A 19,965-nucleotide genomic window follows, 5' to 3' on the forward strand; every position below is an offset into this window, starting at 1 on the left:
TTATGCCTCTCTCAGGACCACCCTTCTTGCCTATCTGACCAAATTGGGGGAAAATCAAGTGAGTAAATAGCCTCCTTTTTATGGCTTCTTTTAAGGCTGTGGGAAGGCCTCTGTGATTTAGTACGCCTTTCTCTCCTTACTGCCAGTGACCAAGTTTGCAATATTACCTTAAGGATTTAGCATCTCAACTTGCTGTTTCTGACTCTGCAAGGTAAGGAAGATGAATTATTTACCATCCAGGAAGCAGCAGCTGTGCTGTCTCTCCAGGTCTGCTGCTTCCCCCACCAGCAGGATTTACAATTGAAATCGGTTTTCAATCTAAACAGAAGTACAACGTTGACAGGTGAACAAGCCTAGAGAGTTTTTCTTCAGTGGAAAAAACATATCTGTGCGTATTTCTCAGTGGCTTTCAATGGCCATCCTAGAAATTCTGCAGAGATTGGCGTCTGGCCTCCTGGACACCTCCTCTGAGACCATTGACAAAGACAATGATACACGCAAAATGAGAGATTTAGGTTAGGGACCAGAGATGCTTTGCTGATGCCTGTATTACGGGGAGAGAGAGAGAGAGAGAGAGAGAGAGAGAGAGAGAGAGAGAGAGAGAGAGAGAGAGAGAGAGAGAGAGAGAGAGAGAGAGATCTGTGGAAATAGATTCTCTGAGGGTTCACGGGATAAGCATCGAGGGGCTCAGCAGGGGCCTATTTCACACCTCAGAGAACATTTGGCAACGCCTTCAGATATGTTTTAGCTTGCCTCAAGTTGGTTCAGAAAGGAAACACTACCAGCGTCTGATGGGCAGAGGCAGCTCCCTCAAAGGAAGACTTTTATCGTTCTGAGAATTAATAAGGTTAAGAACCCCTGACCCGAATTAAGAACTCACACAATATTAGAGTTCAGTTAAATAAAGGCATTCTTGGGGTTCTTAACACAGTCGTCTACTCAAAGGCTTTCTATGGCTCGTTCACTCACTTTACATGGCTTCACAAAATAAAATCACCCTCCTCTTTCTGTCTACTGAAGATTTAAAAAAGGCTGCTTTACCACCCAAGTAAGAATGCCGTAAAGATTGCATCTCCCCTGACCCCCAAATGCTTTCCTTATATTTCTTGGTCTTGATTCCAGTGTTTGTTTTTGGAACCAGATCAAATTCCTCTTCATCCTAAAAACCTTTGGGACTAATAAAATGACCGCCTGCTCACTAACCTCTCTATAGCAGCACACAATATAGACAGCACAGTAGTGTCTTGTTGGGCATTTATTGCTTTTAGACTCACTGTATCTACCCGACTGGTCAATTAGATCATAAATTCCTTGCTGGTTGGGTTGTTGCTTCATATTGGTTTGGAAACACACAACCCATTATCATCTTGCATGAAGGAAGGACACCATAAAGGTTTATTCGCCATATCACCAGCAGATTAAAGGGACTTTGATTGTCAATTTCTCCGAAAGTCAGAAAAAAGTGTTTGTAAAACTCCACTGAATACACTCTTGTTTATAATGGCGTACACACTATAAACTCACCATGGACTCTGATTTCTGGCCTTCATAATATGAGACATCGGCATGACTTCTTATAATAAATAAGAAGTGTTTAAGGCCTTTCTATATTGTTAATGGGAAGGGGAACAGTAGAATATCATAATAAAGAGAAATAGTTTTATAATAGTGAAGTGCCGCGTTATTAGTCAGGTTTATTAGTTCTGTGGACAAGTATCCCAAAGAAAGTGGCAGAAATTCGATCAATTAAATGGGTGTACATAAATTTCACTTAATAAAACTGACTAAATTACTTCTGGAAAGAGAGCTGTAGGGAACATAGTTGTATTAGTTCCAGTGGTGGGAGAATTTGATGATCTGACGAATACTTTTCAGTTTCTAATTTGAGTTTCCTACAAAATCCATTAGGAATACCTAGATATGGAGAGAGCTGCCCAAGGAAAAAAATGAGAAACCAACACAGTGGCCTATGGCCAGTAACAGTCAAGGTAAATACGACTACTCGCTCCATTGACTTTGAGTAGATTTTGATAAATTACTTAACTCTTTGAGTCCCAGTTTCTCATTACTAAAAATAAGAATATCGTGGTCAGAGATAACTAAGTTGGTTCATGCATGCTCATCTAGAGAAGGGCCTGATACAGATAGCATAGGATACTTGGGCCATAGGAACACACACTGCCATTACATAGGAAAGGTATTTCCATGCGTCTGCATCATACATGATTCAATGGATATGTCTGCCTTCAAAATATTTAATGATATTTCACTGATTCAAGGATATTATTTAAAGAGATCTCACTACTTATAATCTTACTATGTTTGCAGTAAAGGAAACAATATAAATGATCAGGGAATTGAATTACTGAAATGGTTAGGAATAAATTGAATTATATGACAGTCAAATAAGAATGTCTGTGTTTCTAACCTGTGATGACTGATTATTTAATGTAGTGCTCACAGCATTTTATACAAAGAATTTACATGAAAATATGCACATTTCTTTGGCTTGCTCTTTAACACAGAAGCTCATAAGCTTATGATTTACAAACATTAGTTCTCTGAAAGATACATCACAAACTTTTTTTAGATAGTAAAATTTGATTTTTGGGAGGTAGAAAATATTTAGCCATGCTGTTCTTTTAAAAGAGTTTTAATGTGACCCTTTTAAAAATGTATGAAAATTATTCATTTTTTTTGAGTGGGAATAAAATGATGGTTTACGATTCAAGTGGACATTAAGAAATGTTTTTGAAACCAAGTATTACATAAAATAAGCTAAAAATCAACTTATATTCTGTTCTTTTAAAAAATGCTCAAATTTGGCTTGATAGTTTCTCCACCTTTGCCATTAATGCTTTATAACTTATAAGAGACATATTACAGCCGGGCGTGGTGGCGCACACCTGTAATCCCAGCACTTGGGAGGCAGAGGCAGGCGGATCGCTGTGAGTTTGAGGCCAGCCTGGTCTACAAAGTGACTCCAGGACAGCCAAGGCTAACACAGAGAGCCCTTGTCTCAAAAAAAAAAAAAAAAAAAAAAAAAAAAAAAGACACATTACATACATGCTTTAATTTTGATAACTAAAAAACATCCCATGATTAATTTCACAGTCACCCCATACTATGGGGGAAAGGCCAGAGGTTGGATTATTTTGAGGCCTCATATTAAGTTTCACTACGAAAGAAATGAGCTTCTAGCCAGTTCCTCTGGATGGATAATATAGTTTGTGTTTTTCGTCTTGATCAGCTTTGGTCCATACCCATAAAACTTTGTGTTTAGTATTCTATTTTATATCTATGAAATTATTATGATTTTATGCTGACTTCATAACCTTCAGAGAAACTGATCATAGCAAAAAAAAAAATTCCTACTTACAGGGAATAGCTTTCCACTGACCTCAATTTTAATAAATACATTTTAAAAGGAAAACATTCATTACCAATGGAAATAAGACTCTCTGAAAGATTTTCCTACCAGCAATACCCTTTTACAAAAACCAATTTGACTATAAAGCTCTTGAGAAAGTTTCAACCGAAGATTCATCAGCTCTGTGTTTCCCGGAGTTCTCGATCATTCGGGACTAATCTCTAAAACTAAAGTTCCCGAGTTTGAGCTGCAAAAACTCCCATTTACTTGTTTTCCTTCCTAAATAAAGTGTGTATTTCTGGGAAAAGCCTATAACTTATGGGCTATAACCGGACACTAGTACCTAATACGGAATGTCTAACAGTATAAGTATAGAATAAGTCTCTAGTCAGAAAAGCTATGCATTGAAATAAATGCAGTGACAAGAAAGTTCAGAGCAGGAAAAGGCTCTTATCACTTCATAAAGACAACCATATTACACCTGTTTAAGTCTCACCAGACTCACCATGGAGCCCAACTTAAAAGCTTCCTTCATACAAGTACTGAAAGCAAAGGTGAGTAAGAGGCTAAGACTGGGGGTGAAAGCGGGAGGGAGGGAGGAATGGGAGGATACAAATGATGGGATAACAATTGAGATGTAATCTGAATTAAAAAAAAAAAAAGACGTAGGCCAGTGTGTAGTAGACACCCTAGGCAGAGGAGAGAATGATGAGAAAATACAATTTCAATTTCCAGCAACACAAGTAGAGGACGGATGAAGAAAAACAAATGTGTTTGCAGGAAAATAGATTGCTTCAGAGACCATTGTGTCATGGGGCTGTAAGCCAAGCTCACACAGACAAGCATCACATGCTTCTCTCACATGTGGAGTTTAGAGAGGGAATATGAAAGTAAAATTAAAATGTACTTATTAATGATATGGAGGTGGGAAGAGAGGGAGGGTTGTATAATGAGAGAGGGAAGATTGAGTGAGAATATCATCAAGTCATGTGAGACGCATGAAAGTCCATATGCCAGGAAAAAAAGATGGTTGTGGCCAGGGCCCTTCTCTACTGGAGAAAGTATAACTAGACATACCTTGCTTTAAATAAATACACGGGATAACCTCCTTATAGAGAGATACTTGCTAGTGAGACAATGATGGAGGACTTTATGTTTATAAACGGAGGGAGACTTTGGGGAGGAGAGGGGAGGTGATGGGGTGGGACTCGGAGAAGAGGAGGGAGAGGAGCTTCCTACAGGTTGTAAAGGTTGCAAATGAATTAATTAACAGGGGAAAAAAAGCTGTGTTGTAGATTTTGCTTTTTCAATGTAATTGCAGCTACTTAACATTTTGAAAGTGCGGTCCAAAGAAAAAGAGCTAATTCCACTTTTTATTTAGCTCTGCAAAATATAATGTGGATGTGTGGATCTAGGCTCATTAGCAATTTTGTCATTTTGCCAAAAATAAAGTACTTTACTGTGAAGGTGGTAGTTCTCAAAGGTTTGTGGTGCACATTACGTTGCTCAATTTTTCTGTTTTTTTTTTTAACCTCTGATGACCCCATGTATCATGTGATTTACAATTACCATTAAAAATAAGAAGAGAGTGAGCGTGTAATTTGTGAGCCAATTGGAAAGCTAATGGAAAGGCTTTCTAGTGACTCAAAGAAAACACCTAGATGGCAATGGCTCCCATGTAGTTGAACTATCTTAAACATTTATTACGGTTCAATGAACATACTTTTTCTTTCATTAGACATCATGTTAATGCTCCTTTAAGATGTGTTGACATGCAACCATGATCCTTCCGATGAAGCCAGAGCACCTGTATGCATTAGCTATATATCTTCAACAGTCAATGCATTGAGAAGAGTTCCATGTTTAATGTCACAGGTGAAGAAGGAAAAGAAAGGTGCGCAACTTGGCTGAAGATTTACTACTAAATCCTGTTTAAATGGAAATTGGTAGTATTTCATTATTTTTATTATTTTCTTTTTTTTTTTAAACAGGTCTCATGTACTTCAGGCTGGCCTGGATTTTGCTATGTAAATAGGATGACTTTACATTTCTGTTCCTCCTGCCCTCATCTCCCGGTTGCTAGGGTTACTGGCACACACAAGCTCGTTCATAGGATGCTGGCGATTGTACCCAGGGCTTTGTGCTTACCAGGCAAGTGCATTACCAGCTGAGCTCCATCCTTGTCCCATTTAAATTCTTAATATGAGCCATTCTATACTCAAAGTGGAAATGAAAAATGCTGAGGTAATTCACCCAACCTTTCACCAAACAAACATTTCCTTAATCATGTGGCTGACAAAAGCACTGGCTAACAATGGGTAGTATTTGTCCACTTATTTCCAACTGGGAGATACGAGTCAACTCGGGCTGGGTATCATTAGATTATCTTGGTGTAAGTTAGGGAGCTAATAACAATTAAGTACAAACCAAAGGTCTGCTTTAAATTCTAATGTTTTTACTGTGTGAACTCTCAAGAGTTATCACATTTGTGTATACCATATGTCAGTAACTACATACAACTACAATTTTAAAGGTTGATCTCCTTGTGTAAATCTGTTAAGCGTGTGTATCTTTCAAAGGGGCACATACTTTTGATTCCAGCACAGGGAGGCAGAGGCAGGAGGATCGCTATGAATTTGAGGCCAGCTTGGTCTACAAAGTGAGTCCAGGACAGCCAGGGATACACAGAGAAAACAAACAAACCAACCAAAAAAAAAAATCAAAGTGCAAATGATATATTTTCCCAGAGATAAGCAATTCAGAACATCTTTGGTGTATAACAAATTGATTAAGATGTCCTATTTTGTTCCGTCAATTTCAAATTAGGTAGGGATAAAGGAAGATAAAGGCATCTCCGTCAGACACACAGACCCTGTACAAGCAGCTTAGCTAGACGGGAAGTGGTACTGCTAAGGTCAGGGAATTCATTCCTCCATTTGAAACCCCAAGGTGGACAAAAAGTTTAGTTCCCACAGGAGCATCTTGGGGCCTTCACTAATGCTTCTTTTTTGTTCCCTTCTGGTTTTAAGACAAGGTTTATCTGTGTAGCCCTGGGTGTCCTAGAACTCTTGTAGGCCAGTCTGGCCTCAAACTAACAGAGATCCACCTGCGTGCTGGGATTAAAGGCGTGGACCACCACTGCACAGGTCACTAATGCCTCTTATGCTCCCACGTTGTCTGCTAAAGAGCTGAGCAAAATGTTAGAATCTTTTTAAGGTCTAGTGTCTCCAATCTGATCATCTGCTGGAATCATTTAAGTGTTTGAAAATGCCAGTGCACAGCTTGTCCACAGGCTCTGACTTAATGGATCTGAGGAGAGGCCATGGGCATCAGGTACCTTTAAAGATTCTCAAGTGCTTCTCTGGAGAATCATTGAGTGTCACCAACTGAAAGGCAGTGAGAACTAGTTCTCAGTTTGATAAGCCACAGGCACTCTGAGAGGCTTAATCTTGGAAATATGTAGCATTTCAAGCTGGTTTATAAATTACTTAGGTCCTCCAAATTTCTATCCAACATTGCTCCTGGGATAAGACTACCCTTAAAGTCTATTGACTTATATTTATATTTCACATTCACAGAAAGTTACACCCACAAAACAGCTTTCTAAGTCATATTAAAAATGTTCTCTATCTGAAATTCCTACTAATGAGCTAGAAGATTTTGCTTTCTTCCTATGTCTATACGGACTTAAAAAATACCCAGAAGTGTTATACAGTGAGTACTAGCGTTAGCATCGTTTGTGCAGTCTGTGAAATGATATTACAAATATGGAAATAAATACAATCAAAGAGCTACCCACTCTATTATAACAACTATGTATATTACTAAAACTGGATTTTTAAAAACATGAGTCGGGTGGTGAATACCATTTATTTAATCCCTTCATATTTTTGTGATATTACCAATTCAAGTTTATATTAAAAAGAATATTAATGCTGATGAAGAAACTACTAGGTATTTGTGAATTATTATTATTATGATTATGATGATGATGATGATGATTATTATTATTATTATTTTACACAGAAGAGGTTAAGTAATACACTCAAGGTCACACAAGTTAAAAATGGAATTGAACATAAATTTGTTTGCTTCTTATTTATCTCCTTGATTATTTTAAAAACTAGTGTGGGAGTCTGGGTATGGTGGTGCCTACCTATGATTACTGCTTTCATGGAGACAGGAGGATGAAAAGCTCAATGCTGGCCTCTGTCCCACAATGAATTCAAGACTAGGCTGAACTATGAGACCTCAACTCAACAAACAAACAAACAAACAAACAAAATATTAGGAGAAGGATTCAATCAGTAATTGATTTGGGTAATTATTTAATTAACAGCCAATTAATTAATTGGTTCATTTATTTTCATTTGCAAACTCAAAAGATTCATCTCAATATCAGCAGTTGCTGCTTTAGGCTCCATACTTAGATTGCTGAGGGATTCTAACATCTTTATTGCCATCAGTAAACAGGCTGGTGCTGAGCCAGGGCAAAGTAGGAAAGTGAAGAGCACTAACAGGGTAGCTATTAATTACTAAAATATCCTATAAGGGGCTTGCCTGATGAATAAGATAACATCATTGTATACGACAAGCCAATTCTGAAAGAATAAAACTTAAACACCATTTAGGAAAAGATGCTCTGACAAGACCTGCTTATTTTTTCTTTCTTTCTTTTTTCTTTTTAAGAGTGTCATGTCTCGTTTCACAGCCTAGAAGAAATCCACTTCCTTAAAAAACAAACCCTAAAATAACATTAAAAGGCTGAAAGAATGAAATGAAAACAAGTGTCAGGTTGCTAATATTGGCTTTTTGTGCTATTCCCTGGGAGAGGGTTACTATCTATAAAAGGGGTCATTAAACTAGTTCAGACCCTGAGCTTCTCTCAGGCCCCAGAGAGCTCTAGCAGGGTGTCTGTCCCCAGAGGCACTTCCTGTGCCCTACTGTCTCTGTCCTTGGACCTGCTATTCAGTCTTTGCCTCATCTATCCAAGTCTGTGTGCTATGAAGATCACTCTATACGTCTGATTGTATGGGAAGGTGAGTCATGGTAAAGGGAGAAATGGCAAGCTGGGCTTTTCCCATGACCAGCGAGTACCGCAAGAGGGCTGTACGTGGAATATTAGGATGGTATTGGCAAAGAATGATAAAGACCGTTAAGCAGTCCCAAACTACCCAAATCAGCAGCAGATGAGAAGCCTCTTTAAAAAAAATATAGCTGGGTGTGGGGGTACACACCTTTAATCCTAGCACTCGGGAGGCAGAGGCAGGCAGATTGCTGTGAGTTTGAGGCCAGCCTGGTCTACGAAGAGAGTCTAGGACAGCCAAGGTAACATAGAGAAACTGTGTCTCAAAAAGCCAAAACAAAAACAAAAACAACAAAGCAAAAAAACAAAAAAAACCCTCATATTTATATTTTACTTCATTTTACAAAATATTATATATATATATATATATATATATATATATATATATATATATATATATATATATGACTGTCCATCAATAGTAAGGAAAAGTTACAAATGTAAGCAAGAAATGACATCTAACCTTAAGAAATTTATAGTCCCAAGGAAAGGAGGGCACATGGTATATGTACATATTACTGCTGTTACAAACATGTTCAGAACATGCATCATCTTTGTTTTTGGTAAAAGATTTCAATCATAGAAAGGGTACCCAGTCTCTTCTAAGTATTTCTAGCCTTTAGATTACATGTATATATACCCATTATACACTTTCCCTTAATCAACCTTTCTCTTAAATCATTTTCAACTTCTCATAGTTGAAATATATGATAACAGATATTTTGGCCAAGTGGAATATTCACTCAGTAGAATCTCTCAGAATTCGTAGAACAATAGATGTAATGAGTTTCCTGAATCTAGAATATGTAAATGAGGCCATATTAAAAGTGACTTAAATCTCACTTACTTGTTTCCCCACCTGAATAAGACTCTGGTCCTTTCAGATTTTCATATGTGTCTTTCTGGAGATTCTGAGTATATCTTTTATTCAGTTCTACTACACTTTCCTTGGTTTCCTTTCAAGTTCCCTGGATGGTCTTCACCAATAGCATTAGAATGGGGCTGGCAAAAAGGAGGGGAAAAAATCAGTTCCCTGGCTTAGACTCAACTCTTCATCTGAACCAATGGGAAGCCTCAGACTGGCCTATTCCCTTGCAATTCCTGGGATCAATCTAAACAAACTAAGCAAGGCCAGTTCCTTTTCCTGAGGAAGAAAGAGTTGGTTCTGGCAGCGTAGTACCTAGTCTTCACATTCAGTTTTAAACATTCAGACGATGGGGTATTTACCACGTGTTCCTACCAACTTTTTATCTAAAATTTAATCAGTTTTCCTGCAATTTTATTTGCTACATTAGGCAACTCTCTCTAGTGTTCTATCCACATAATGCTTTTCACAGGCTCCCCGGAGTTGAAGCCACATAGATGGATGGCAAGGTATTTTTCTCTTTCTCTGGCACTTCTTCCTTTCCCAAATCTAAAACTATGTTTTTTGTGCTCTGTGTCTCTTGCAATCATTCACGAAGATCATTTTCTGGGTGTTTTGGGTAACATCTCTCTTCAGAGCTTACCCATAGCTGCAGGGTGTTAGCTTGACCTCAATGAGCCTTTTCTTATTTTATTATAACCTTCCCCGAGGGTTTACCTTAGGAACTTGCATTTGGCTAGATCCTTCCAGGCAAATTAATTTATATAAAGAGGTCTCCTAACCCCATTAGTTCACTAGGCACACACACTCACTTTAAACCCATAATGCAAATTAGACAGATGAGAGTTCCCTAAAGTATATAAAAGTGCTTTATGTATCTAACCATTTTAGCAATGTTCCACAGAGGGGAAAGCTGTCTTGAGGGCGTAGCATTTCAGACACATGTGTAAGTTTGACACTGTGAAAGAAAGGTAGTAAAAAAAAAAACAGTTTGAGGGAAGTAAGAAAGCAGAAATGTTTACCAGCTTTGGTTTCTTGCTGCCTATGATGCAGTGTGGTCTGATGCTACAAAGGAGTCTGGAGGCCTCAGTAGGAGAGTTCTCAGTAGGCAATGACCAGGAGCTGGTAGTTTCTTTTACAACAGAAGTTCTTGTGTGTATAGCTTAAGGGAAAGTATGTTTGGGAGAGGCATCTTACCATGCTACACACACTAGTTTGTCTGAGAAGTTATTAATACAAAAGCAGAGACAGAAGAATAGTAGGCAAGAAGCAATGAAGGCCTAAGGTGAAGGACATGATTATGAAGAGGAAAAGAAGGTTGACAATGAGATGGTCCCCAGTCTTGGTGATCTATTATAGACACTAAAGGAGATTAGTGCCTTTGTCACCGCTGGATGAATAGGTCATTATCTCAGGTGATGAGGCCCAAACAGATTAATTTTGAAAGCTTTTTAAAATGTCCCCTATACGCAGCCAACACTTCAAGCTCTAGATCTATGCTCCTGACACTTTTAGGGCTGGCTGAGCTCCGGCTCCAGAGGGTCACCAAAGTCAGTGTGCAGTCTGCAGAGCTGGGCTTGCAGCAAGTTTCCAAGAGATGTTAAGGTTGTCAGGTCATGGCATGCACTCTGAAAACAGATAACCAGTTATCACTGTGTATATAACTAGGCAACATTGTACACACAGATAGAAAAGGATGCAGACTGAAGAGGTAATCATAGATGGCAGGCTCCCTGAGTTTGGGTAAATGGCAGAATGGAGACTACTGTGATAAAAGTCACAAGAATGAGGGAATACAATAGCTCTTTGGAAGACAAGAATACCAAAAGAAGATAGAACGAAAAAGTCGTGTTTGATGAACGAAGATCATATGTATGAAAAACAGCTTGGAAAGTGAGGTGCTATGGTGCAGGAAGCCATAATATTGCAGGAGACAGGAATTGACAGAGTGGTTAAGGCTAGCTCTATTGAGAGTATCATAAAAATAAAGCCTCAAGGTACTTTCAGATCTAGGTGTACATAGAGTCCTAGGTCAGCCACTACCCTTTCTTTTCTTTTTCTTATTCTCAGTCAAAGGTCACATTCAGAGTGATGAGCTTGTAGGCAGCTCCAGATTCACAGTGTAAAAGGCACAAGTGCTCTGGTACACTTCCTGTCCTAGGGCAATGATGAGTCCACCCAGGGAGAGATACTGTAGGCTTCTAGAGGTGAAATCAAGAGAGGGTTGTTTCTTTTCATAGTTGCTTGTCAAGAAAGTAACTCAGCAAAGTCTGCATGCCTTCAGGATAAAGATAGTGCTTACTAAGAGTTTACCCAGCATTTTCTTTCCTCAGGAATTACCCTCAGCCCTACGTTCTCAGAGTGTGTTTCTTGAAGAAATGTTACCATCTTTTATGTGCTTGCTAAACATGCAATCTTAACTCTATCCAGATCTCTGAAGCAGAAGACACATCTTTAATAATATCCCCAGGTGACATCTATGCTTTATGACGCACTCATAAAGGTGTTAACTCATTTCACGTACTCAATACCAAGAAGCATAGCTTGCTATGAGGAAATTGAGGTATAAATACACTAAAAATGTACATTAAGTCATAGTTAATGAAGGTAGAGTTAGGACATATACCTAGATAATCTGGATCCACAAACTCTGATATCAAAAAATTATTATTATGCCCTTAACTCTTACTTAGTTGTCACTCCATAACTTCCACCCATGGAAGTGGCTTTTGTTCAGTGCTTCTAAAGTACCATGATCTCCCAGTTAAGTGTTCGTCTGTACCATTTAAGCACCCTTTTCAATGTAAACTCCTTCTCACTCTTCATAGTTCAGCTCACAGCCAATTTTTCAGAAAGTCATTTTTAACACCACAAGACTTGATACCTACTCTTACAGTGCCATGTGCTTTTCACCCATGGCAATCTGTAATTATGAATTATATGTATAATTTTGTCCCTCTCAGGCAGTCAGCGCCACATGTGATTTACTTCCCACTAAACTCACAGTAGGCCATACAGTGCCTGACATTGAGCAGACATGTTATTTACCTGAGAGAACATGTATTTGAATGGCTTTGAATTGTATCTGTGCGATGTAATATGTACCTCACCCACATTAGCACAGTGAATAGTGACATGTGATGTAATATGTACCTCACTCACATCAGTACAGTCAATAGCGACAATCAGAACTGAGCAACCATATTCCCCAAGTCACCAAAAGATCCTGTCTCTCAAACAGTAGTATCAAGTTTGATGCTAAATTATAAACATCCAATGATGCCTACCTCTCCCTCAAACACCCAGATAAGCATCAGGGGCTTTCTGAAGCTGTGGGGATGCTTGAAACACATTTCTGACTTTCCAGGACCCAGAGCCTTCCCTTAGAATTCCCCACCCCCTAGAATCCACGGAAGATAAATCCAGGATTACTGGCCAGTGTCAAAATCCATTTGCTCAAGTTCCTTGTATAACATGAAACTTTGTATTTACAGGACATGCATGTATCGTCCTGTACATTTTCTCATTCTTCCTTTTTATTTTTATGTTTTAAGTAATCTCTAGACTGCTTACAATATCTAACACAGTGTAAATGCCATATCAATAGCTGTGCCACATTGTTTAAGGAATAATAAAGATAAAAAGTCTGTATCTGTGTAGCAGAGCTACAGTATAAGGTTTTTCAATCAGTGGTTGCTTAAGTTTACAACTTCTGAGCTCAGAGACCTCACTCTGCCTGCAGCTTTTGTGACAGCAGGGGTGAAGCCAAGGATCTTAGGTGAGTCCTCTCAGTTTGCAGGGAGCTCCTGAGAGGAAACTCGAGCTGTTCCAACCCATATTCTTTACCTAGACACAGCCTGTTCTTTTTGGAGCTCTGCTCATTAGGGACCTTTCACAGGCCTGGATTGCTCAACAGGACAAAGAATGAGTCTTGATTTCATCGAGGAACTCTGCCATAATAATCCCATCTGAAAACTTACAGATTGCCATGCCACATTAAAGGCACATTCTGCTCTGATTTGCTGTAGCGCCTCCCTGGGATATCCTCACTCCTACCTATGGTCCCTGTGTGGCGTGATAATATACTGAGGAGACAAAACGCTCAGCATTGAGATGGCTGCTGTGGCACCTGCAAAATAGTATGCAAAATGCTACCTTGAAAAAAGGTTCAATGTTTCTCGGGTTTTCTGAATGGTTGCAATCAGCTTCAGGCGTCACCAAGTGACTGGCCCAAGCGTACACGATGAAGCCCAGGGCTCTTCACTGGAGAACAGCTACTCAGTAATCTGCCATACACTTCCTTGATGGTTCCCTCCACTCACCTATTTTCTGTTAATATTTTTGATCAGAAACAAATACATTATAGTGTAAACTCAAGTCATGAATTAGAGATACTGAGGCCCACCTTAGAGCATCTCAGACTCAAAGCTCATACAGAGGAGAAACTAAAGTGCAATTTACAGGTTTATTTTTGAGGGACGGGGGCAATGTAGAAATTTGCAATTTTCAGACGTCATCTTAAAAAATGTTTATATTCATAAATGTCTGAGTGTAACTGAAATAGGCCTGGACATACGCTGGTCAATTCTAAAACAGAATTAAAATCAGCATGGCCCAAGCATGTTGCACTAGCCCCTGGTTAAAACCTGCCAAATGTTACACAAACTTCTTTTAAGGAATAGCTGCAATAAAATTTTAAAGTTGAAATGATGAAAAAAAAACCTCATCATATTATGCCTTAGAGTACAAAAGAGGCACAGAAGTGTTTCCTAAGGTGATGGGAGGCGTTGGTCCCTTCATGCCGGTCACATTACTGCACGTCACTCTGACTTCCATCCCCACTTCCACTCCTAGCCTTTGGTGTCCTGAAATCTCAAGGGACTCCTCCTCAGACCAGCCAAGAGGGGAAAATAAAGGGGAGGAAGGATGTAGAAAAATAACACTCCCTCCATTCTATTTTTCTTTCCTAAAGTTTTTTTCCCTTTAAAATATGGACTTAAACAAGGTGACCCAGACTCAGAAAGACAAGGATTGCATTCTCTTTCACACGTAGATTTTATAAGATTGTGTAAGTATGTTACAGACTAGGAAACTATATAGGAGACTGTGAGAGGGGGGAAAGGGTTATCAAGGGAGGGGGTAGCAACAGTTGTATGTGACAGAATAGAAAGGAGGCTAATAGAAGTAGAAGAGCCCAAGAGGGTAGGTGGGGTACAGCGGAGCAAAGAGAAGAATCAACAGAAACAAACTTTTCTTGAAATGCAAAAATAAAATCTAATACACTGCATGCTAAGTAAAATATTTTTATAAAAGCACAGTGGATTAAATATAGCAGTGTGAATAAATACATACACACATAATTTAATTGGAGTGATGGAAGCTCTTTACTGCAACAGATGAGCAGGAGGTGGGCCCCAATACTGAGGGAATTTGAGCACAATCTGTGTACTCACAGATTAATGAACAAATGAATTTCTGATATGGTACCTAGGCCTCATGCAGTAATTTAGTTAGGAAGCCATGATCAGTATATTTCAATAGACCATTCAAATCTACAAATCCATTATGATAACATATACTATGTGCAGGAATATTGTACAGTACAAATAAGAGAGTTTTGCTGGCTGACAAGAATTCCTGCAATTTCTTGGCCTGGCTCTGTCAATTTTCCATATACTGACGCCCAAATTGATGGTGATAATCAGTCAGTCACTAACGTGTCTTTAAAGAATTAACATTGGAACCCGAGTCTCCTCAATAGTTCTTAATTTAAAGCGCATTAAATTAGTTCATGCTATCTCATCAACTCTTTTTTTTCTCCTTGGTGACAGAGCAAGCCAGAAAAGCCCAAGCTTTCTTGATACATAAGCTCCTGGCTCAAAACCTTGGGCCACTTTCAGATTTCTCACTTTTAACTGATCGTAGAGCCAAACTCTCTTTTGTTCTGAGCTGTGGGAAGATGATATCAAAGGCAAAGTCATGTGCCAATGAGGATGCTAAATTTATAGCAGCTGCCATGTTCAGTAGATAGCAAGTGTTTGCCCTGCCTGGAGTTTCATCCTGCCGTCCTTTGATGAGCCAGTTACTCCCAGCAAGCAAAGGAAATGGTGTGAAAAATGGCTGAGGAAGCCTGTCTCTCCTCCCCTCCTCTGTCTTTTGTAAGAAAGCCAATTATTAATTGTTATTGGGTACGGTAGAAAAATGATAAGACCAATAGTGTGTTATAATTAGGCTTTGGAGCCAGACAGACTTAGGCTGATTCTGAGCCCAAATATATGCACTAGTTTGAGGAGTGCAAGGAAATCATTTAAGCTCCTTAGTCTTTCCTTGGAAGTGCAATTTATAAATTTATATAAATTAAATGCCACACCATGAAGATTACATTTGGAAACCTTTAGGATACAGACATAATGTTTGATGGGGTTGCCATTTTTTTTCCTTATTGAAAGGCAGAATTAAAAAGATAAGATTGAATCAGAGATTTTAGAATGCATTAAGAGTAGAAGGCAGAAATCTGACCACAGCTTTTTAAGTTGGCTCACATTCCCCTTCCGTTGACATCAGACTGATATAATTAATTGCAGCATCTTCCAAAAATGGCCAATGCGCTTAAGGAGCACTGTCTTCTATTAATGACCAGGGATGCCTATCTTGCTCCTATTTATAAATGTGGTATACCGGTGTCCATACAGATTTTAAAATGGGCCCCGATGTGTAGAAGCTAGTGTAGTTCAACGAGAAGGATAGGCTGCAGAGACAGCCAGCCCATGTTACTCCTTTCTGACTGTGGGGAAGCAGCTGAGATCTAGGACCACATAATGTGCTTTAACTGCACCACATCGACTTCTACTGTCAGGAATTGGGGCTGTGCGAGACTTGCCACCTCCTCAGGTAGAGAGGCGAGATTATCATGATTTGTCCATGGAGCAGGGAAACATTATCTGTAAGCACCCAGTGAAAAGGAGAACATTTATTACAACCTAGGACAACCTGTACATAGATACCCTGACTAGCCGTTTCAGCTGTAAAGACAGAATGGTTTAACAATATGAAAGAATTTCCCTTAAAGCCTGGCACAGTGGTGGCAAGCCTGTAATATCAGCACTCAAGGAGGCAGAGGCAGGTGGATCTCTATGAGTTCGAGGCTAGCCTGGTGTACAAAGTGTGTCCAGGACAGCCAAGACTACACAGAGAAACTCTGTGTTGAATAACCAAAATAGTTTTTTTAACTTAAAAACTCACCCTGGCCACATTGTACTACTATACGTAATGTGTATATTTAACCATTGTATACCCTTATATATACACATATATTAAAGGTAAAGAGCCTTTCAATTTCTGAGGTTAAAAACACTGCAAAAAAAAATAGATGATATCTTTAAGATGGAAGCATATCTCAAAGGTTAATAACAATTTTGTGACTAAATGAATGCACTTTTGCCTACTAAACTAGTCAATAAGTATTTGCTATAAATAATTGTCTTTATAGATGTTGTCAAGGTTGAGGGAAAAGGAAAGAATTGCATAAAAGGAAGAATACATGGCCCTTTGCTCCTTTGAGGCTACACCATAAAGATCAGTACAAAGAAAAGATTACAGAAGTCATTAAATGGGCATAGTGTGTTTCTGATTTTATAACTTGTTATGCATAGATTTCAAAAGTCTGTATCAATCTGATTACTTCTTTAGTACTTCTGGGTCAAGTCCTGATTTTTTTTCACATTTGGATATATTTAATCTCCTAGGTGGATTTTTCCATTTTGGCCAGTGTTATGTGACCCTGTTTATCTAGATCACATTGTCAGGATTATTATGTTTGCCAGTTGTAAACCTTTCTGAGTTCCAGACAAGCTATCTGTTTTAATACTCTGATCATCATAACTGAGGTCTTTGACCACTTCTGTCAGTCAATGCTTACATATCTTCATCTTGTCTCCCAAACCTCACCCACTGCTCCTTTCAAGCTAAGTGATTGACAATTCCAATTCAGACTATTCAGCTGTTACTATATATTTTGCCACTTTCTTAAAACTATGATAACCCTCCTCCCCCACTGTTGGATTATCCCAGCACAGAAGTTTCTTTTATATCGGATAGATGTGGGAACACTGGTAAAACCGAGCAGAATAAAATGAATTAAATAGCCAGAATGTATGTATGAAATCTCCCCCTCTCAACCTTAAAAACAATAGTGATCAAACTTTTGGGTACTAACATCATAGAGATACACCTTGAGAAATACTGCCATTGAAATATTTGAAAACAACACCCAAGCAGAAGAAAAGGCCATTTCATTTTGCTCTCTGGAAGAGAGTTTTGCTCCTGAAATCTTCTGGAGTTTCTGTGGCAGAATTCTAGGTTTCTATTGGTACTTAAGAAATTATATTTTATACTGCATGAGCACCTGCGAGATTATGTCTAGCCTGGGGAGGACTTGTTCTTCTCAGACTATATCCAAAGGCTCATTTACCCCAAGATAGCTTAAAGACTCCCCTTTGAAGCCATACAGACAGAACATTTGAGGAAAGATTAATTATGGAATACAGCTAAATAAGAATGTTAGTCCATATGTAATAGCTCTGTTGCTTCTATGGGTAACAGACTCATTCTATTACTTAGCAATCTTTCTAACAAATTACACTATTTCTTCATGATTACTCATAGCATAGAGTCCTGCCTATTTGTCCATCAATCAACCGCTCAGTCAGAAAAATGCAGGTAGATTTCCTTGTTTTTAATAGCTGAGTGGTATTCCATTGTGTAAATGTGCCACAGTTTCTTTATCCACCTAGGTTCACCAACCCACCCACAAAAACTTCGACCCAAAATGCACTCTGCCTACAAGATGTGCAGGGATAAAGAAAGAGGAGAGATTGAGGGACTGTCCAAACAATGCCTGGCCCAACCTGAGACCCACCCCATGGGAGAGAGCCAACCCCTGACACTATTAATGATATTCTTCTATGCTTACAGGCAGGAGCCTAGCATAGATGCCCTCTGAGAGGCTCCGACCAGCAGTGAATCCAAAAAGATGCTGATATAGCCCAATGTCATGGAGTCTTGTGCAAAAGTGGGGGAAGAATAGAAGGACCTGAAGGTGACGAGAGATCCACAAGAAGACCAACAGAGGGGCTCTTGAGACTGAAGCACCAACCTAGGACCATGCATAGATTGGACCTAGGCCAATCTATGTAGCCACAGATGTAGCAAATGGGCAACTCTGTCTTCATGAGGGTCCCCTAGTAAGGGGAGCAGGTGCTGTCTCTAACATGGACTTTTTTTGCCTTCTTTTTGATCACTCTTCTCTGGCGAGGTTGCCTCACTAGGCCACAGGGGAAGAGAACTGATTTAGTCCTGCTGCAACTTGATGATCTATGGTGGGTGAGTGCGTGGGTGGTCTCCACTTTTCTGAGGAATAGGGGAGGAGGGTTGGGGACAAAGGAAAGAAGGTGGAGCTGGGAGGAGAGGAGGGAGGAAGCTATGATCAAGATGTAAAGTGAATTAATTAAAAAAGAAATGTAGGTAGAAGATGTGTTATAGGCCAGTTTGGTGTTGGGTGCACTCAACAATTGCAGAACCCCCGCTGGTGGGTTATCCTTGCCTTGGAGATTGAAAGTGCTGACATCTCTTACCTGGAAGCTCACTGGAAGTTAGAGAACATTTGTCTTGCCATAATTCACTCTTATATGCTTAGAAGACCTCGCAGCAAGCAGTATAGGCACAGCTAATAACTATTAAGTGAATACAAAGAATACCACAGAGACTCGAATTGCAAATGTCAAGATGATATTGCCACACAAACGAAATGCCCAACGGCTGCTGATCGGATGAAGCTCTTCCATTTGGAGAGCACTGCTGAATAAATGCCACTGAGATCCAACCAATGATGCACATTAGTGAGCTGCAAATTTGACTCAATAGGGACAACAAACAGAAGTGTGACTATGACACAGCTGCAAATCTTTCTGTACGTGACTGATACCAGAAAGAACTGGGTTAGGACTATAGGGGAGAAAGGCTACCTCTCCACCACATCCTTTCCTTAGCAAGCAGTAATGGTGATGGCAAAGGACTGGGGGAATGAAAAGCATGCTGCCCAATCATAGATACCCACCATGCTCCATCATACAAAGCAGGCAAGCCCTTCACCCAGGTTAAGCTAATGATTCATCCGTCTGTTTTCCCTGAACCTCAGAGGACTGCTCAGTTTGATGAAGCTGAGAACCAAAGTCAGCCACTGGATCCCTGAAAACAAAATGCCATGCTCAAAAGAGACAGGACAAATGTTTCATGATATCTACTACTAAACTGCCACTTAACAGCAAAAATGAGAATTTTCTCCTGTAAGTCCTGAGGAAGTTATTTGCGGTTTATATACTGGTGAGTCTGTTAAATAAGCAAATGGGCATTTCAATATTCTGTGGTGGTCTTTCTTGTTCCACTACCTCCATAAAAAAGCACTCCCCTCCACATAATTTTCTTCTTGGGGAACACCTGTCTGGGGAGTTCTTGGAGGCATAGCTTCTGAGTATGCATAAGGTCAAGCACACAATTGGTGCAGTGAGTCTTTTGGAAGTCACATTTGTCCCTGAGACTTCAGTCACCTGCAGACTGTACGCCTCATTGGCTGCACCATCTCAGTCC

At 39.4% G+C, this 19,965-nt stretch overlaps 1 protein-coding gene and 1 long non-coding RNA gene across 6 annotated transcripts in view; both read right to left on the reverse strand.

The window, feature by feature from the left end:
- The window catches only part of LOC311581228, a 1,115,569-nt gene that overhangs the window by 463,098 nt on the left and 632,506 nt on the right, over window positions 1–19,965 (reverse strand). The window lies entirely within an intron of this gene.
- The window catches only part of PTCHD4 (patched domain containing 4), a 199,805-nt gene that overhangs the window by 177,950 nt on the left and 1,890 nt on the right, over window positions 1–19,965 (reverse strand). The gene's annotated exons all lie outside the window — the stretch shown is intronic.

The sequence above is a fragment of the Acomys minous genome (assembly GCF_964271855.1).
Source record: "Acomys minous genome assembly, chromosome: 13".
In the NCBI taxonomy this organism is placed as follows: domain Eukaryota; kingdom Metazoa; phylum Chordata; class Mammalia; order Rodentia; family Muridae; genus Acomys; species Acomys minous.